General features: G+C 40.9%; 1 protein-coding gene across 3 annotated transcripts in view; it reads right to left on the bottom strand.

Moving 5' to 3' along the window:
- Positions 1 to 21,411, bottom strand: part of si:ch211-1e14.1 (UPF0606 protein KIAA1549) — a 61,031-nt gene extending 39,620 nt beyond the window's left edge. For all 3 annotated transcript variants that reach the window (XM_029115094.2, XM_029115096.2, XM_029115097.2), the window contains exons 1-2: positions 21,230 to 21,411; positions 19,982 to 20,263 (exon numbers count right to left, since the gene is read on the bottom strand). The gene's annotated coding sequence lies outside the window, so the exon portion shown is untranslated. The remainder of the gene's footprint in view (positions 1 to 19,981; positions 20,264 to 21,229) is intronic.
- Positions 21,412 to 22,086: the final 675 nt, after the last annotated feature.

Genomic DNA, 22,086 nt, shown 5'->3' with positions numbered 1-22,086 from the left:
AGCGGCACCTTCAACTAGCGCGCCACTGCAACAGAAATGCCAGGTGATGAAGTGTCCCTTTGGGTGTAGAAGTCAGTGTGACTGTGACAGCGGTTCTATTAGCCCTATCTCAGCCCGCTGTAGTATGGTCGCGAGTCACGTTCGCCCAGGTTAGCATGAAGTACACCATGTCTGGCATTTTCGTAGGATCATGATGAGTCAGGCTCTCAAGTTAGCGTTGGATACATAACCTGTTACCGTTAGTAAAAACGTCATCTTGTCTAATGTCTGGTGGAGTTGATATTTAAAGGGAAGCTGAAAATGTAGCCAATGATACTGTAAAAAGGAATCGGCTAAATCTTTTTTCCTTTTAAAATGCTAGTAATATTTGCCAATATTGGCAACCCAAAAATATCCCTGATGTCAGTCCCAGTTTCATTAGACAATGACAAGACACTAGAATGAATTGGTTAATTAAAAATAAAAAATCCCCTAATAATGACATTCTATTTCTGCTTAACGTGGTTGGGCCTTGACATGTCTCATATGCATACCTAATGAATAGCTGGCTATTAGACATCTGCACACCCAAAGTTGTCTTGATATCAAATATAGGTTTGCCTCTTTCCTCATTCCATGTTTTCTATCAACACAGGTCTGTTCATATGAAAGCATTGCTCCAGCAGAATGAGCTCGGGGTCACTAATTCTGCTCTCGCTCTGTTGGTCGAAGTGCGCTAGTCAACCATTAAACATCACAGGATCTTGGCTGAGACGTTGGCTGGGTTTCTAAAATTGTGCCAAATGGGTCATTTGTTTGTCTACGAGAATATTGTTTTTGTGTTACCCATGCAAATTTTTTTATGGTATTTACATCAAGCAGTAATATTAAAGAGGCGTTTACCTCATTTTACCTCTGCCTATTGATTCCAGTGACTTAACAAGAGGTACAGAGAGACAGCCACACCACCCAAAACATGAGGTGAAAACAGCGCTGCAAACCATGCCTCCTACCAAGCATATGTCCACAAAGAGACATACTGTATTTTCCTAAAATCATACTGATTAGAGGAACAATAGTACACGCAACCCAAGGTATGGCACAAAAATTTATTCCTAACATGAATACCCCTTGTTGTACCAACATTTTGATGGAACGCCAGCATCAATTACTTGAGATGGACAAACAACGCTTGCCCATCAGCTCGTGTGATGCGTCTCATTCACCATTATTTGAAGCTGAAAAACATTAATGTTCTGCTACCAGCAAGATATTACAGTGGCAGCACTAGCTGATTTCTTTTTCAAAATAAAAGCCATAATTGAAATGCAGAAATGCTCATATCTTCGTCTACAAACACACATATTGATCTTGTAATTTCTTTAACCAAATAAAAATGATGCTAATGACTGCATGAATGGAGGGAAAGTTGTGTTGTTTTTAGCATTCACCAGGGCTTTGACACTAGGGTGATGTTGGTGCAGAATTGTCAATGTGTGTGAGGTGTTAGCGGTTGTGTAGGCTACTTCCATGAAGCAGTGACAGTTAATGTTTATCAACACCGTTGTATTAAGGTTAGGATTAGCAGCCCCATGTTAGCGTTAGGGAGTGGTTAGGGTTAGCAGCCCCATGTTAAGGTTAGGGTTAAGCAGGGGTTGGGGTTAGCAGCCCCGTGTTAGGGTTAAGCAGTGGTTGGGGTTAGCAGCCCTGGGTTAGGGTTAAGCAGTGGTTAGGGTTTGCAGCCCCATGCTAGGGTTAGGGTTAAACAGTGGTTGGGGTTAGCAGCCCCGTGTTAGGGTTATGGTTAAGCAGTGGTTAGGGTTAAGCAGTGGTTAGGGTTAGGCAGTGGTTAGGGTTAGGGTTAAGCAGTGGTTAGGGTTAGGGTTAAGCAGTGGTTAGGGTTAAGCAGTGGTTATGGTTAAGCAGTGGTTAGGGTTAAGCAGTGGTTAGGGTTAAACAGTGGTTGGGGTTAGCAGCCCCGTGTTAGGGTTATGGTTAAGCAGTGGTTAGGGTTAAGCAGTGGTTAGGGTTAGGCAGTGGTTAGGGTTAGGGTTAAGCAGTGGTTAGGGTTAGGGTTAAGCAGTGGTTAGGGTTAAGCAGTGGTTAGGGTTAGGCAGTGGTTAGGGTTAGGGTTAAGCAGTGGTTAGGGTTAAGCAGTGGTTAGGGTTAGGCAGTGGTTAGGGTTAGGCTAACCCTAATATAGCAGCCCCAAGGTTTTACGCAGCTTTATTAATGTGTCGGGGGTAGTAGGGTCAGTTCTCCTTCTCCACTGTAAGTCCTTGTAAACCTAAGGAATGCACTCTAAATGTTGTTGTCTCCTGCTCCGTTCAAACGTAGGAGGACATGAGGTCTTGGCCCACACCACCCAAGTATTAGGCTCTAAAGACTCGTTGCTGTCCCTGTCCAAAGTCCTCCTGGCTGCGTTGCAGATCAAGACGATACCTGACGGTTCTAGCTGCCAGTCTGATAACCTCCCTCCGAGCCCCTCTTAGGGAGTTTTTCCCAGTCACTGTGCTTCACAATTGTTGTTGCTTGCTCCTTGGGGTTTCAGGATGGGCGTTTTTTAAAAGCACTTTGTGACAACTGCTGATGTAAAAAGGGCTTTATAAATAAATATGACTGATTGATTGCATTCCACTGGAATGCAAAAATGCTGTTAAACTGGAGCTTTAAATGAAGCTGGAGGATTTTACAGTGTTGTTTAATCTATTCCACCACTTGTCATTGTAGAACCAACAGTTCCTCACAAAGCAGCAGTTCGCAAAGCACCAAAAATTATTAAAATTTTAATTACAACATGGGCAAAGGCTCATTTGAAAAAACACAGGTTTCTTTTTCTGCTCAAAAAAGATTTATTCAAGAGTCATTTAACATACCATAGCTAGCTATTTACTCTTTCACAAAAAATTTTTATCTGGTCCATAAACAGCCCCCGGTAGCGTTTGAAACAGTTACAAATAAGTGTGCCGTTAAAACAACGTTGAAAAGATGTTTAAAATCCATCTTTCACATTATTTTGCTTAGTGGATTAGGAACACAGAAAAACACAGAGACAAAGGAAGGGAGACTAATAACAGCTGTCCTCATTATACAGAGTTGGCGTCTAGGTGGGTAACATAACGGACAGATACAAGACAAGCCTCAGACACACACTTCATTTGCACATTTTGTAAAAAAAAAAAAATAATTTTGGAAAAGCTCTACAGATCTTAACTAGATACATAAAGATTAATCATAATCAAAGGTCCTTTACGATTGAATAATATTCTACCACAATACTGGAGTTTGTTGGCAAGTGGTCAAAAGCCCTGTGGTTCACCTCTATCTGATGCACGTAATTGGAGATGAAGACTACATGAGCTTTCCAATACACGGCCACTGTTGCTAGAACCCGCACAATGATTTCATGAGAGAAGCAACAAACAACACTGTGTACCCATTTAATCTCCAAAAGATTAGGGTGTTTATTTTCAGGGGAAATATTAAAACTTTTGGAGATTTACCTGATTGGATCCAGAAAGATACAGTACTACATTTTACAAGACACAACTGCACTTGAAACACATGGACAGTTCATGCTTTGCTCCACTTTACCGTTTTTTTGGGGGGAACAAACCATGTCAACTGCTTGCCCATGGGGGAGGGCTGCACCAATGAGATAGTACGGAATTAATCACATTGACACAGCACTGTTAATGGACCACTTTGGGGCATTGAAATGAACGACTAGGTCTCTCTGTATTCATTAACATAGTTCTCTATATCAGCCAGTGCCTACACGGCAACAAATAGAAAACAATATAGTAATTCAGTCACTGTCATCATGGTAACACCACCAGTTTTACCAGATGAGGTGGATTCCAGCCCAATTAGGCTATTTTAAATGTGCATTAAAAATGGTCTTGGGATGGGGGATGTATATATATGGTTGTATAGCAAAACTAGAATTGTGCAGTTTTTAGTGGAGCCAGCAGGGTTTAGGCTGTGATTGGGCCATTGACAGTCACTCAAATTGGACAACCCTGGATATCACAGTACAAGAAGAAGATAAAGAGCATCTGCATCAAACAGGCTATAGCATGAAATTACAGAGGATAATGCAATGCAATATGTACCGAAGAAATGTACTTGTGCAATGGAAGAAAGCATTGGTGTGTAGCTGCACACTTCAGCATAACTCTTGTTCAAGCTATTGGATCTAGTTATATTTTCTGTCAATCTGGCATATCATTGTTTTATCAGTACAGTATAGTATAGTAAGGAGCGGTAATTGCAATCGATATTGCATTGTTAATGTCTATGTTGTTATGCCGTGAGCTAAACCCATGCTTGCCACAACCAGTAGTATTTATTCTTGCCATGCATGTTAACAGAGAGGGAAATTATTAGCTCTAACTTGTATTTCCTTTAGCAATAATTGAATGCTTGTAGGGGTCACCATTTCTTGTCAGTTGATATCAAAATTCTGTCATCTTTTGGCACTGCCCCTACTACACAGCCAAACAGGACCCACCACTGAAACAAACCAAAATGTTGGAATAATAGGAAAGGAATAATTGGAAATAACCTAAATGTAATTTACCCCTGCCACACATCCTAACAATCCCAGGTCTATCTGCAGAAAGCCCATCTTTGGGAAACTCACCTGGTCTTCACTACACCCACATGCCCACTTGCCTGTCAAAAATTTTATATGAAAACACATGTCAAAAATGTTATAAATTGATTTGCAAAACATGACTTAGTACTTAGTGGCAAAACCCTTGTTGGCAATCATAGAGGTCAGATGTTTCTTGTAGTTGGCCACCAGGTTTGCACACATCTCAGGAGGGATTTTGTCCCATTCATCTTTGCAAATCTTCTCCAAGTCATTAAGGTTTCGAGGCTGATGTTTGGCAACTGGAACCTTCAGCTCCCTCCACAGATTTTATATGGAATAACGGTCTAGAGACTGGCTAGGCCACTCCTTTGTTGCCTTGGCCATGTGTTTTGTGTCATTGTCATGCTGGAATTCTCATCCACGACCCATTTTCAATGCCTTGGCTGAGGGAAGGAGGTTCTCATCCAAGATTTGACATCCATTGTCCCTTTGATGCAGTGAAGTTGTCCTGTCCACTTAGAAGAAAAACATCCCCAAAGCATAAAGTTTCCACCTCCATGTTTGACAGTGGGGATGGTGTTCTTGGGGTCATAGGCAGCATTCCTCCGCCTCCAAACACGGCGAGTTGAGGTGATGCCAAATAGCTCGATTTTGGTCTCATCTGACCACAACACTTTCACCCAGTTCTCCTCTGAATCGTTCAGACCTTGCGAGCGCTGCAGGATCAGTCCTTCATGGCGTAGTGTGTTACCAATTGTTTTCTTGGTGACTATGGTCCCAGCTGCCTTGAGATAATTAAGATCCTCCCGTGTAGTTCTGGGCTGATTCCTCACCGTTCTCATCATCATTGCAACGCCACGAGGTGAGATCTTGCATGGAGCCCCAGACCGAGGGAGATTGACGGTTCTTTTGTGTTTCTTCCATTTACGAATAATCGCACCAGCTGTTGTCACCTTCTCACCAAGCTGCTTGGCGATGGTCTGGTAGACCATTCCAGCCTTGTGTAGGTCTACAATCTTTTCCCTGATATCCTTGGACAGCTCTTTGGTCTTGGCCATGATGGAGAGTTGGGAATTGATTGATTGCTTCTGTGGACAGGTGTCTTTTATACAGGTAACAAGCTGAGATTAGGAGCACTCCCTTTAAGAGTGTGCTCCTAATCTCAGCTCGTTACTTGTATAAAAGACACCTGGGAGCCAGAAATCTTTCTGATTGAGAGGGGGTCAAATACTTATTTCACTCATTAAAATGCAAATCAATTTATAACATTTTTGACAAGATTTCTGTTGTTATTCTGTCTCTCACTGTTCAAATGAACCTACCCTTAAAATTATAGACTGGTCATTTCTTTGTCAGCAGGCAAATGCACAAAATCAGCAGGGGATCAAATTTTTTCCCCCTCACTGTACATAACACATAAAATAAATAAAAGTGCAGAAAACCAATTATAGCATTATTTAATAGAAGAAAAGTTAGGTAGTATAGGTAGGTAATAGGTAACAGAAGAAAATAAAGGTAGGTCTAAGGCACATTACAATTTAATGTCAGTCTCAACATTTTCTTATACACGCCTCCTCAAACCCAGAAAACGTAAAAAACTTTTGGAAGTCTGTGAAAGCTTGCACAGAGTGAGGAAAAGTTATGTTTATAGTCCAGACAAATAGTGTCATGTTATCACACAGTGTTTAGACTGAAGGCCAGCTCTTGACTGATTTGACTTGAAGATGACAAGCAAAGAGCATAAGGAAGGCAAGCGGTCAAGCCTGCATATAGGCACGCACTCACACGCACGCACGCACAGCTTTAAGCAGAAGCAGAAACTGGAGTCTCACTGAATCATCCAATACCAACATATGGAGCTCTTTATTAGAACCCATCCCACCGTTTATTGTTCGAGTCACATTACAATTTCTCTGTCAGCCCAGCAGCTGTGAAGCGCACACAAACAGAGCCAAGATGAGATGCAGGGAAAGCTGAGACACCAGTTACAGGTCCCCCACAATGATATCATTTCCTTTGTTTGCCAGGGTTAAGAACAAAATATATTTTTGTTTTAATGCTAGCTAAAAGCGCACAAGGTTTTTGTTTTGATACGAGCAACTCACGTGACTGCCTCTTCACAGTCTTGTGGTCTACTGCAGAGCGAGTAAAATCGATACAAGAGATGTCCTCCACAAACACATAGGAAATGGCTACCTTAAAAACAACTCAGGCAGGAAAAACTCGACAACACAACCTACTAACGACAATAAGCTCAGAACTTTCAACAGTTTATTAAATGACCCCAGTGAATGACATCACGTAATAGGGCAGCTAGCTAGGCTCCGTGACTGGGGACCACATAGTTTAGCAGTTCCGGAGTAGCTTTCATAGTGACCAGCCAAGCGCTCTCGTCTGGGCAGCCCAGCCGGATGGAGTATCAGCACAGACCTGACTGAGGTCATGTCTGCACTTCATCAAACATTCATGAAGCCCTTGTGTTTTATCCTCTGGGAATCAATTTTAAGATAAGAGAGTAAGACAGAGAGAGCCAGAAAGAGAGAAGGAAGAGGAGTGGAGGGGAGTGAGGTGGAGGGAGAGAGAGACCGGGAGAGAGAGACAGAAGGAAAGAGGGATAAATAGAGGAGGGAGTCGGAGTAGTTAGTTAGCAACAAACTGATTATCCCGGGATTTTCTCCACAGAACTGGACTTGTATTGCCAGAGTATTGTGTAATCCACTGGAGAACACTCAAGTTCCCCATGCATCTTTTACCAGGCCGCCCCTCACCACCACCACACTCTCCCCAGCCCAGATTTCAATGAAAAGACAGGAAAGCAGAAAGAGACTTGAAACAGGAGAAGCCCTGATGATTGTGTCACTGTGCTTTCTCAGACTCAGAGTGGACGACACTGAAGATTCTCAGGCCCGCTCCTACAACAGCGAGCAGAAACAACTTGAACAGAAAAAACCCACTGGACATACATGATGAAGGGAATCTTTTGTAAATGAATAAACGCGGGTTACGTAAGCAGGAGAGGGTGCTTTACTGCTATGCTGGGATGTTGGGGGCGGCTTCTGAAGGGTGCCGGCCAGAATGGATGAAAACAACCGCACACAATTTAGCCCTGAGTACCTCAAACATGACTGGACTGAGCAGCACCATCTGCTGAGAAAAATATATAAATAAATTGCGGCCTTTCATTGAAGCGTAGAGTAATTTGCACCTAGAGCAATATGGTCTTGTGCTGCCTTCTGTCCAATTTCTTTTTAAATTTGCCTCCAACCGAGTTCATAAGCAGTGATCTGTTTAAAACACCACACTAGAAATGTGCACTACAAATGACATTGTATTAGGGGCTCAGCAAAAGTCCAAGCCTATAGCCTTTTTTACATTTGCTTTTTATTGGGATTATTGTGTTCAATGGAAAAGCTCAAGTTAGAGTTCCCAAACGCTCCCCCCCCAACTTCATTATCCAACTCACACTAATGACATCCCAATCTGTCATCTGACTGACACAGCCAAGCTTCCAGGCTTCCATTAGGAGATCTCCGTTTTCCAGGTTTGATTACAAACAGAGACATTTAATGGTCTTATCTGGAGAAAGGGAGGGGGGATATGGTTTGCTGTAGAAGATTCTGTAGCACATATACAGAAGGAGACAGGGCTTGCATCTGGTGTCACCGATAAAACCTGTAGCCAGTGCTATTCAGACCTCACCATTCAGACACTATCAAAAAATAACATTTTTTGTCATGGATAATGTCTAGAGACATGCAGGTCTAGAGAGCGTGCCCAAGTCCACACAGGCCAGATTTATATAAGCCTAGACAAGCCATTCAATTCAAATACTTCATTGGTGCTCCCAAATTCTAAAATTTGAAGGAACCCCACATTCAATATAGATGCATCCAAAATTGTAAATGCAGATGTAAAATGTTTCTTAATTTAACTTCTGTGCATTAATTAGGTGTTTGGTGCTAGTCCTGTGTACATTGCCTTGGACAAGAGCATCTGCTAAATGACTTCAGAGTAAAATGGATATAGTAAATTGCTAGTTAACTTTAGACTGCATGTAAAATCTGTTTGGTGACATCAAAATGGTGACAAAAGGTTTAGCTACTAATTACTGGAGTTGGTAGCCTTAGTAATACACTTTAGAACAAATCTTCATTATCAAGTCCAATTGAGGACATATAAAGTATAATGCTCAGTTCAACATCCGCCAAAAATGAACATTCAAAACAGTATTGTGAAGAAACGTGCAACCCATGAATACAGCAACCAAATGGGAAAACACATTACATATTTATTGATTTAATTCATAAATTTTATTTCTAGAGCAGTTTTTCATGCTTGGCCATGACTAGGTCAGGAACTGACTAGGTCTAGGCTACTTCTCATATGTTTTATAACCCCCCCCCCCCCCCCAAACAGAAATGTCCAAACCTATTACCCTACTAGACCCTGATGTCCAGCCAAAGACCACCCACATGTGAGGTATCCAAGTCACTGATTGCCCTGGATCACTGTCAATCATTTTAAGTACAACAATAATATTTAGATGTGAACATTTGGTGTGACTGCAAAACTGCAGTGGAGAATTAGCTTTTAAAATAGAAAGAAACTGGTGCTAATCACAAGCAGATGTCTAGAAACACTGGTAACTTCACACACGAGCTTGAGCCTTGGAGGGCTAATCAATCCAATTTATTCTATGTATAATTCCACATAGTTACTCTCCTCCAATATTCAATTTTTTTAGGTTATTTTGGTTTGCACTCTCTAAATCACACTTTTTATTAAAAAATTTAAAAAGTTGAAAGTTTTAAGTATACAGCAATGCTTAAGTCAAAACATGGGACCATTTTTAAGTGCTGCGAAGAAAACATGACCAGAAATACACTATATATTTATGGGGTGTAGATGCCTTTTTACACCAGAATGGCCAAACACGCTCTTCTTTAACAATATTTTAAGTGCCCCCTATTTCTGCCTTCCTTAACTTTTCGTAATTCTACATAACTCACTGTAACAGAATCTAAACTAACTGCTATTATAAGAACTTTTAGGAAACCGTGTCATGTTCTTGTTAACCTGGCCACCAAGCCTACTCCCAAATTAGGGACTGCTCACCTTCTACCAGTTGCATGTGCAATTGCAAACGGATAATCTCACAAATACCACAGGCAACTGCCAGGACTAGCAAAGCCATAAGTAATGATTCCAATGATAACCGATAGTAATGTAGCCAACCTTTGATTTATACAAAAACAAATATAATATATAGTGCATTCGGATTCATTCAATTTATTCAGATTTGTTTTGTTACATAATTTTAGAATTGATTAAAAAAAATAATACATACATCTACACACAATAACCCATAATGACAAAAAAGTTTTTTCAAAAATGTGTGCCAATTTATAATACAAAACTGCAAGTATTTGATACACATCCGATTTTGCAGGTTTTCCTACTTACAAAGCATGTAGAGGTCTGTAATTTTTTATCATAGGTACACTTCAACTGTGAGAGAGGGAATCTAAAACAAAAATCCAGAAAATCACATTGTATGATTTTTAAATAATAAATGTGCATTTTATTGCATGACATAAGTATTTGATCACCTACCAACCATTAAGAATTCTGGCTCTCACAGACCTGTTAGTTTTTCTTTAAGAAGCCCTCCTGTTCTCCACTCATTACCTGTATTAACTCCACCTGTTTGAACTTGTTACCTGTATAAAACACACTACACCGTCATGGATTAGAATCCTGCAGCGCATGCAAGGTCCCCCTGCTTAAGCCAGTGCATGCCCAGGCCCGTCTGAAGTTTGCCAATGACCATCTGGATGATCCAGAGGATGCCTATCTGCAAAAGGGACAGGACAACTGCACCGTATTGAGGGGAGGATGGATGGGTCGAAAGTCCGTATTGCCCAGCGACAGCCCCCAAAATCCCTGCTGCAGTGTGTGCAAACCTGGTCAAGAACTATAGGAAACGTATGATCTCTGTAATTGCAAACAAAGGTTTCGGTACCAAATGTTAAGTTTTGCTTTTCTGATGTATCAAAAACTTATGTCATGCAATAAAATGCAAATGAATGACTTAAAAATCATACAATGTGATTTTCTGGATTTTTGTTTTAGATTCCATCACTCACAGTTGAAGAGTACCTATGATAAAAATGGCAGACCTCTACATGCTTTGTAAGTGGAAAAACCTGCAAAATCGGCATTGTATCAAATACTTGTTCTCCCCACTGTAAGTACTCAGGCATTTAAGGAAGCATGTAAATAGTATGTCAATAAGTATGTAAATACAGGCCTTGCGGTTAGAGATCATACTTACATTTCACAACTACTTAAATTTTATTGTTGCGAAATAGTGTTGTTTAGCCAGGCGTTTCTTAACCTTCATCCTTACCCTAGCCTTAGTACTGTGATGCCTAACCTAACCCTAGCCTTAGTACTGTGATGCCTAACCTAACCCTAGCCTTAGTACTGTGATGCCTAGCTTAACCCTAGCCTTAGTACTGTGATGCCTAACCTAACCCTAGCCTTAGTACTGTGATGCCTAGCCTAACCCTAGCCTTAGTACTGTGATGCCTAGCCTAACCCTAGCCTTAGTACTGTGATGCCTAACCTAACCCTAGCCTTAGTACTGTGATGCCTAGCCTAACCCTAGCCTTAGTACTGTGATGCCTAACCTTCCCCGTAACCTAACCCTAACCCTAGCGAGAATACCTCAACTCTAAGTTAACCTTAACCGGAAATGTTATTCACAACGAGGTATTTTTCATTTTCAATGCATTCTGTTAAGGAGCAATGTAATAGCAAGTCATTAAGGACAAAGAGCAATGGGCATATGTTGATAGGGAATGTTATTGTACCGATTAATGCTTAAATTGAAAGTCACGAAATGTACTGGCCCCAAAGAAATTTTCACTGTCCTTCCTTCCAAAAGTGGTGATTTATCAGCATTAAAACATAAACAAGTTTTGTTACTGAAAATGTTTAATCCTTTAAGAAACGCATTCTGGATATATAAAACTTAAAACATATTTTTTATATTTCTTTCTTCACATTTCTAATTATAAAAATGTACAGTCAGCAAAACATTTGACTTTTAAACAAAACACTAACTCATTCATCCCAAGGGTAAACAAGGCGAAAGGCTGGTCTGTCTTACAGTCTTGCCAGATGGGAAGGTTTCCTGCCAAATTGGGCTACTTTTAATGACAGTGTGTGGACAAAAATGGACTTGGGCGGGTCTATTTACAGATAGGGTTCTGTAGAAAAAACTGCGCTCAGGCGTTTTTACTGTGGAGTTCGCAGGTGATTGGGCGGTTTACAGTCAATAAAATCTCACAACACTGCCGTCTTAGTTACTAGGCATGCGGTTGTTATAAGTCATGCAATCACCCAATGGGCATCTGCATTTAATTTCCAGACCAGTACGGTCAAGGGCCCTGAAGACAGATTGTCAGCCACCCTCTTGGCTGTCATCCAGAACAGGTGCTGTCTGCTATTGGCATGGATGGTCAGGGACTGTTTGCGAAAGTTGTCAGTGCCTTTGTAAAAAGACCCACATTTGTCTGCCCTAGCAAGGGAACTTACGGCAGACGACACAGTGCATCTGAGTTCCATCGACGTCAGAATAGGTAAATTCTTTTTTGCACCATTTTTTTCCCTTCATGTTTTAAACGTTTAATTGAAAAACAATACCAGACAGCCATGAAGGAACATTACTGCTCAACTTCTGACTGGCCAACAGTGCACAGAATAAGCTGCAAGGTAGTTATTTGTGCCAGATTACAAAACAATTACGAAACAGTTTTATTGGTCTTGCTAGTTTTATCGGGCCATCGTTGTTGTCAAGCCCTGAACATAATCGCGGTTCACAAGTAAGCTGAATATGAAAGTAATTCCTGAGAGGTACAGTTGAGGTATTCAGACACTTTATTCAGTATATTGTAGAAGAACCTTTGGCAGCAATAACAGGTTTGTGTCTTCTTTAGTATGCTACTTCACGGTAGCCATTGTTGGTCACTTCCCTGACCGAGGCCCCTAGTAATATCAACCATGTGTAGCAAGTTATTGATTACGTGATGATTGTTTGTTTTCTAAAACCTACTTTTCATACTTGCAAGCAACCAACTGCGACCTATAGAGCATAGTGCATAAAAAAAATACTGCTTGATTATTCATATGACAATCATTAATAGCTCTGTTACCGTACAATTGCACTGGCTTGGTAACCTTCATTCCTATCGGGCAGATTTAGAAAAGGCTTCATATAATTCATGGCAGACTAAAATTTGTCAATATTTCTCTGACCTTGACCAAACAAAAACAGACTTCTGTCCGAAAAATCTAAACCCATGCCAAAGAATGCAGCCGGCTTCAAAGGGCAGAAAAAAACAGCCTTAATGGGGCTGTGGGTCAATGGAACTCTGTTTGGTTGTGCTACGAGGCCTGGCGACAACATCAGCCCCCCCAGTGTTTGGCTTTGATGGCTGCTACCCATTGATCTGTGCCCCTAGCTCCCTGCTCAATTGAATAATGAATGGTTTCAGTCTCATAAAGCACAGATCAAATTTCAAATAGAAGCAAACGGACTTCGCGACGAGTGAGGACTAAAGCTAGCTCACTTGGTGAGCTTTTGCCCCGGTCCTGTATCTGTTATTCTAGATTTGCTCCTAGCCGACCTCAGCAAGGTGTGGTGAATGTCAGTCATTTGGCTCCTTGGATGGTGGTGAGGTCAGCCTAACACACCACTGGCACATTTTCTTCACACGGTGCCCCAGAAACAATCATCATGGAACTCTAGCCACCCGAACCATGTGCGGTCTGCGCTGCTTTCCTCTAGCACACAGACATCACAACCAGGACATCACAACCAGGACATCAGAACCAGGAGCTTCTAACTCCAGGCCATCAAACTAATGCGGCTGTAAAAAGATTACTCCAGAGAAAGTTTCACACTGGTGTTAACTCCTATATCCAATTATTTTATCACAATAGTCACATCATTAAAGCCTAATTCAAACTGGCACTGCTGCTGTTGATCTATTGAATTTTTTAGGAGTGAGGACAGTATAGGAGCCAGCTGAATCCAGTGAAATGGTGAAATTAACATCTGGTCCATGTCAACCATTAAAACAATAGCAAGAGATAAGATAGCCACAGCCATCTGCTGACTAGTGCTTCTTCCAATCCAATCTTATCCAACTTTATTTGTAAAGCACATTTAAAAAAACCAAGTTGACCAAAGTGCTGGACATTAACATGATTTAGGACATTATAAACGCGAGTAACAAAACTAACATTGAAAACAAGTAACAAAGTGGAAAATGAAAATGCAGAATACAACTCTCAAGCAGGTTTTACCTGTTCACTCCTACCTGTCCCTGGCAGACTGTGGGACAATGTGAAGTCCAGTTGACATTGTTATAACTTAAAGTAAAACTTGCCTGCATTTACTGTAAGGTACAAACCAGGCAGGAGCAAGTCAGGTGGAAAGCAAATCAACTTATAACGGTACTGCTCTGCGCTGCCAGTCCCTGAAGGACTAGCTATTGACGGGAGATTCTAACTTGCTTGGAATTGCATCAAAATTAACCGTCTTGAAGGGATAGTGAACAAGACTTAACTTAGTAGTACTTGTGATGGAGAATAAATGGCCTATAATATTACTGCCTATCAGGGAAATAACTGAAACAGAATCGTGACGCCAATAGCCTAGTTCTACCTTAGTGGATGCAGCCATCTACATGAAAAGACCAGCGGTTCATTTCCTGAAAGCTAAGAAAGCTACATTTATAAAACAAAGAACTGCAGACCTGGGCCTGGTTTCCCGATAATGTGGCACTTACGATGCACACAGCCTTAAGATAGCCTTCGTTACGACAGACTTACGCCTGTTTCCTAAACCATCACGTATGTCGCTCTTAATAACATGCATCATAAGTGCCATGTTACAGCCGTTTGGAATGGAATTAGGCCCTTTTTGGGGTTTGGAATTGAATTAGGACATGAACACATTTGAAATATAGCCTGCCCTATTGCATTTCGATTGAGCTTGATTACTAATCAGAACCATATAATATCACTGGCAATGTATTCTACTACTACCTAGGCAACAATAGGAAAAAGTAAAACTCAAAGTAATGAAGTTTAGGTTGGAGGAAACTGTTATATCCAATGGGATGGAGTTCAGCCAATCAAAATCTTATCTCGGGAAAATCGATCACATGACAACCAATTATCAGTTCCTCCGGGAGCTATATAGAATATATGTTACTTAAGTCACATAGCAATCAACAGATGATTGGTTAACTGGGAATATAAAGCATAGTGGGAAAAATCCATTCTAATTATTTAGAGTAAAAATGTAATGCAAGAGAAAACAAGCATTCAGAGCTGAAGAAATCAATGTTCTTCTTGACGAGGTCCCGTAGAGAGGAACCAGCAAAGACAGTACCAGTACGATGCAGGGTTTAAGACTCGCGAACAGTTAATTTTGAACACTTTGTTAATTATTGTTTTACTTACATTTTTCTTTATCCTCGGTTGACCAATTGCATTCACTCACACACTTACTATAGCCGTACTGTTTTGATTTGATTTATTTGTGCCTTAGTATTAACTGTTAAATGCTAAGGCAAAATCACTGCTCACATGTTGAGGGAGGTTGAAGGAGTGCCTGTTACGATGGACTAATGAGTGGTCCGGAGCACTCGTTAATTAACGAGCGACGTTACGTACCACTTAACTAACGATGCTTTCGGGAAACTCACCAATAAGATAACGAAGCACTTACGTGCATTTTACGATCATCTTAGTGCTTTGGGAAACCGGGCCCAGAGCTGCTGTTTGTCTGAAGCCTGTCCAAGCCATTGGTGACATGCACATTGGGGCTTTACTCTCCCTAAGGGTATTTATCCTAACCTCAGGCAAGTCTTGCTTTCTGTTGGCAGAGTTTAAGTGTCAAGTGGTGGCCTAACTGAAACCCTCAAACGAACAAGGATATACACATTAATTTCCATTTACAGGCCTACAACTTAGCAGAGGAAGCCACTTCTTTCATCAACGTAATGATCCCCTAATGGGAATAAACCTTGGTCTGGGTTTGCATCATCTGCACAGAGATCCAAAGGGCCAAAATGAGTTATTAGCTAGAGTGGGTTTCCCTTATCTGCAGACAGGAACCTGGCTATGTAGTCTACAGTATCTCCGGGTTATGACGCCTTGGGACACATTCAGAGCCATCTAGATTCTAAACCCCTCCCATCATTCCACACCCCTTATATCCTCTTTAAAGAAAGCCTGGTGGATGTCATGCAGGAAAGTTGCAATGCCTATCTACGTCCGGTTTAAAGCCTCCCATACCCAAAATAGCAGACACATGACAAAATAAGTTTTATATACATATAAAAAAAAAAAAATTCTAACAAACACATTTGTTAAAAAATTCTTGCTGGCACCTAGACTATTTGGTAGAATTAAAAAGTGTTATTATTTGTTGTTAACTACAAAGCACTTAAAAACGAGACCTGGGTGAGCTCTTGGCGAGTGTTGAGGAGGTATTAAAAAAGGATTATCCAGTAGCCTGTTGGGTAATGCAGTTCAGAAAGATTAGTATTCTCACACCCCCCAAGTACCCACAAGTGTGCATGCAGGCTAATGCACACAGAGATGATCTGTCCAGGGGGCCTATACCTGGCTACTTACTGCCCTGACCTTTTCATGACCATTCAAATAGTTTGACTCTGAAACAATTCCAATACCAAGGGTGCAAAAGCAAATGCCTGACTGAGCAGAAACAGAGTAAGCACTAATAACAGGAGATCAGAACTGGCTGTGGGCAAAGCTCATGTGGCCATGAGTAGGTAATGTTGTGAATCTTTAGGATCCGATTTTTAGCCTAATTCCTTTCCTTAAGCCATCTCACAGGAGAGTTGTTAATGCTAAACACCCTCATCGGTCCATGCTCCAAACTATCTCTTTGTCGACCTACCCAGTCCCAGTTCAACTACTGCAAAGGGACACATAGGGAATAGAAAAGCCATTTGTCTGCCAAGTAGGCACACCTGTCAGTGTATTATTTTTTTTTTAAATGTGTTTATAATGCTTCAAACTATGGGTTCACAGCTCTAAGGGAAGAGAGCTATGACTGGCGAATGGTGTGTGGGGGAGGGGGGGTTACATTTCCCTATGCCATTCCAAGTTTAATCTTTCTAACCATAGAATAAAATGTATTTTTTGACGGCTTGTTAAAAAGCCCATTTCATGGCCAATTTTAGGAGGGGAGCCTATGGGACTTGGTCTATGAAGTAGCTCAGAGTAAACAGCTTTTAAATGGAAGGGCTGGATCCTCTTTCCTCACAACAGGAAATCAGTATATCATGATTCTACTCAGGGGGCTGAGCCAACCCTGATCTCTGAATCCTCTCTTTATTGGGAGCCCTAGCATCAAACAAGCCCTCTGTCCACACCATCACGCAGGTGGTGTCCCTGGGAATACGGGCTGAAGTCACTCGTCAGCTGACACCGACCCGGACAATAAATAGGCAATACTCTAATCTTCTGTCATCCAGTGAAACTGAGGAACTGTATTGCAATCTGCATTATTTCATTTGATTCTTACAGTAGTAAGAATAAACAGAGACAGCAAAGGCTGAGTGGATACCAACACTGATCAAAGGCTGACAACAAAAATAGATTTATTTCTATTCTTGCTTTAGTCTTGGTTTTATTTTGCTGAGGCTATGAGTGTGTAATCAAAATAGAACAGTCATGATGACGCAGTTATTTCTGGTAAAAGAACCAAATCCAATCCAGTCTTGTAGTTAGTAGGCTAGGCTTAGAGCATTAATGGGTGACTAGACAGTGTTGTAGTTAGTAGGCTAGGCTTAGAGCATTAATGGGTGACTGGACAGTCTTGTAGTTAGTAGGCTAGGCTTAGAGCATTAATGGGTGACTGGACAGTCTTGTAGTTAGTAGGCTAGGCTTAGAGCATTAATGGGTGACTAGACAGTCTTGTAGTTAGTAGGCTAGGCTTAGAGCATTAATGGGTGACTAGACAGTCTTGTAGTTAGTAGGCTAGGCTTAGAGCATTAATGGGTGACTAGACAGTCTTGTAGTTAGTAGGCTAGGCTTAGAGCATTTATGGGTGACTAGACAGTCTTGTAGTTAGTAGGCTAGGCCTTGGGCATAAATAGGAGACAAGACACATAGTTGGCTAGGCCAAAAGCATGAATAGGTGACCAGACAGTCCTAAAATTAGTAGGCTAGGCCTAAAATCATAGGAAATCTATTGATATTTCTGATAGAACTAGCCAAGCGGACAAAGCCTACATATAAAGTAGGGACTGATATTTATTATCTGTATAGCCACAGAGAGTCAATAAAAGCTCTTAATATAATTTCCCGGGAATTTATTTCTATTTAAATACATTGAAATATTTAGGTAATAATAAGGCAAAACATAAATTTACCCAGGACATCAATCAATGGTTTTCTACCTGCATGCTGTTGTAATGCTGAAATTAGGCTTGCAAATAGTAACAATATTGCATTAGCACACAGAGAGATACAATATGACAATAGTGCAATAAAGAAGAGCAGGTCAAGCCAAACCGGCTTGTACCATTCTTTGTTAGGTATTGACAATAGTGCCATTAAAATGTGACAGTGGCTGTGCCCTATATATGCCTCTGGTATGTCTCTGAATGTATCTCTGAATGTGACAGTGGCTGTCCCCTATATATGCCACTGATATGTCTCTGAATGTGACAGTGAATGTGCCCTATATATGTCAATGATATATCTCTGAATGTGACAGTCGATGTGCCCTATATATGTCAATGATATATCTCTGAATGTATCTCTGAATGTGACAGTGGATGTGCCCTATATATGTCAATGAGATATCTCTGAATGTATCTCTGAATGTGACAGTGGATGTGCCCTATATATGCCTCTGATATGTCTCTGAATGTGACAGTGGCTGTGCCCTATATATGCCTCTGATATGTCTCTGAATGTGACAGTGAATGTGCCCTATATATGTCAATGATATATCTCTGAATGTATCTCCGAATGTGACAGTGGATGTGCCCTATATATGTCAATGATATATCTCTGAATGTATGTCTGAATGTGACAGTGGATGTGCCCTATATATGCCTCTGATATGTCTCTGAATGTGACAGTGGATGTGCCCTATATATGTCAATGATATATCTCTGAATGTATCTCTGAATGTGACAGTGGCTGTGCCCTATATATGTCAATGATATGTCTCTGAATGTGACAGTGGCTGGGCCCTATATATGCCTCTGATATGTCTCTGAATGTGACAGTGAATGTGCCCTATATATGTCAATGATATATCTCTGAATGTATCTCTGAATGTGACAGTGGATGTGCCCTATATATGCCTCTGATATGTCTCTGAATGTGACAGTGGATGTGCCCTATATATGTCAATGATATATCTCTGAATGTATCTCTGAATGTGACAGTGGATGTGCCCTATATATGTCAATGATATATCTCTGAATGTATCTCTGAATGTGACAGTAATGTGACTTCAAAGAGTGCTGGGTTTGTTAATCTTGTTACTCGGCAAAACAGAACAAAGCTATTTACATTTTTCTGGTTTTTAGTGACACAGGACCAAAGTTGTTTCTAAATGGAAATGTTTTTTTTTACAATAATCGTTAAAACAATGATTTTTCACTTAACATTCCATAAGTTTTTCAAAGTGTTACCAAGTAATAATTACTTGAAAATTACAAGTGTTATGTAAAATGATCAAACATGAAGACAACTTCACATGGGATTGGAAGGAAACATGTTACAATGTTTGCGGTCAGTAGAAATTGTGAATTTCAAAACCCCTTTGATGATTGGCTGAACCAAAGTTGTTGACATGATCAGCAGCACAGATATTGCAATGAGCTAGATGTAAGACTTTGTTCTAATACAATCACACACAGTATCTGGGCATGTGTACAGGTTCACATGGTGGACATGGGGCCACAACAGAGGAGATGCTTAGTGTGGTGCATTAACACTTCAAGTTGTTGAAGCAATGTAAGCCTGCTATGTTAATACTTAATCTTTCTTGGTACATTTAAAGATGAATTCTAGGATCACATAAGCACACCAAATGTGTATGTTATGAACTGGATTCAATTGTGACGTAGTCCACAAATTAATGACATAATACTCCAAATATGGGTTTTAGCTGCTTGTGAAAGCACCACTTTCACAGTTCCTGGCTGAAGTTATACAGAAACTATGGGGTGCATCCTTAAATGAAGCTTGTTGATCCAGGGTTGTTACTGATTTGCTTGTGCTGCATTAAGTCACTGGATCACGCAGTCTGTGAAAGGGATGTCTGCTTACCTGCTGCAGGTGAGCCTGCTGTGACCATCACACACAACGCCATCAGCCCCAGAAGAACTCCACCAAACCCTTGTACACGAAGAACAGTCTTGGGAATCCCCACTGACGCCAAAGATAACTTTAAACCCTCCATTGCACAAGTCATGGCATTTTTCCACATACAAAGAGATTCATCCCAGTAAATAGCACAAGCTTGAGAATGCAGGTCTTGATTGTGTGATCTCTCTCAATGTGGACCTCCTTCCATAATGTCTATTGGCATCCGTAATTGGGAGGATTCATCTGTGTGCGAAATGAAATAATGTTAGAATGATTCTAATCAGTGTTCCCCAATTTAAACACATAAAAAGCCAACAATTTGGACAAAAAAAGATTACCACACACAACACTGAAAAACACACAACACTTTGTTGAAACATAAAGCTTTCTACATCTGAACATTAAAGACCCTGACCAGCTAGGTTGATGCAGGCAGACTAGTTATTAGGTCAAGTCTGGTTGGGAGAAAACTGTGTGTCAAGGTTGTTCTCTGGGAGAACCTTTCAAATAGATGCATGCATTTTTTTTCCTTTCTCCAAAACAGTATTGAGAGACACTTGCTATCGTAACTAATTATAAAGACACTCACCGGCTCTGACAGAACACTAAGCAAAGGTGATGCAAGCGCAAGTCAGGGATTAGCTACAGTTAGTCGCTAATAGCAAAGGGTGGGGGAATACACAAGCACGTGCCAAACCAGAGTTACAATCATACAATGACATCGTAACTAACATTGAAACTGTGAAGATGTGTTTGACATGCAACACAATTAGAGACAAAAAGTGTTCTTGAAAAGTAGAGTAACTATCAATAACATCTAACGTTAGCCTACCCCTAACGCAACGGGTCTGAGACTAAGGACGACTAGCCCACTCTGGTTGTGGTTCAAGACTGTGGCTATTTACCTAGCATGTGTGCTTAGTTAACTCGTCATTAGGTTGTCTCCTTCTCTTTATCCCGAACATTTTCTCTAATAAATATATATCGTCACTAAATACATCAAGTAATCGTTTGTTTTCCTTGCAAACAATCTTCAGCTAATATTCAAAAACTTAAATAAAACCAGGGAATGTTTTAAAACAGTTCAGCTAGCTTGCTAGCGCAAGGAGTTCCATGACTCGAGATAACGGTAACGGGAATCCTGTCTATTCCATGCATTTACTGTCTCCCAATCACAGCTAGCTATAGTAGCAGAGTAAATTTTCTTACCAAAACGGAGATCCGCGTTCTCAGTTTGTCTAGACGTATTCGTGTGCATAAAAAAAGTAAAACAGACTAGCCAGCTTTCTAACTAAATACCGCTTCAACTAGTAAGTTTGATATCATGGATATCGCTATAATGTTTCTTTCCGTTGTCTTTGCGCATCTCTCGCTCTTTCGTCATAACTGAGCTAGCCTGGTCCTGAGGATTGCAATAACTCCACCCACTGAGCCCTGATTAGATATTTATTTGCCATGGTCTCACAACCATTGGCTGCAGCTGCAATCCTTCAAAGAAGGGGTTAGGTTGTCCATCTCTGTCGGCGTCTGTGGTTTCACAGGGCAACGTTGCTCGTGCGAACCATCCAGTCATGCAGGGCGATCTGCGTGCATTGGGTTGAAGGTCCCTGAATGTCCGGAATGTCCAATACACAATTTTCCCTAATTTCAACATTTATTAGATCAAATTGTCCACAGTCGAGTCTGCATTGGACATCACAGCGTGGACTGAATGCGCGTGTGTGTTGTGTGGTTGTTATCCTTTTTACACTATACATGTGGGGACAAAAGGTCCCCACAAAGCTAGTAAATCCAACGTGAGCAGTCGGACAAGAACAAGGCTGTTTCCCAAAAGGGTTAAGGTTAACATTTACAATTGAAGTTACTTCCATTTTGGTTTCAAGTTGAACACGTTCTTGATATAGCACCTATGGTTTCAGGTAGGATTCTACTCATAGGGTTCTACACGGAACCCAAAGGGGTTATATCTGCCCCGGAATATATGTTTGTATATACAAACAACGGTTTTATGTTGTTTGTGCCCAGTCATGTCTTCAGCTGTCTAATTATATGCAACGGTATATGCT

This window comes from Esox lucius, chromosome 19 (genome assembly GCF_011004845.1).
Source record: "Esox lucius isolate fEsoLuc1 chromosome 19, fEsoLuc1.pri, whole genome shotgun sequence".
Lineage (NCBI taxonomy): Eukaryota > Metazoa > Chordata > Actinopteri > Esociformes > Esocidae > Esox > Esox lucius.
This window is presented reverse-complemented; position numbering and strand designations above follow the sequence as displayed.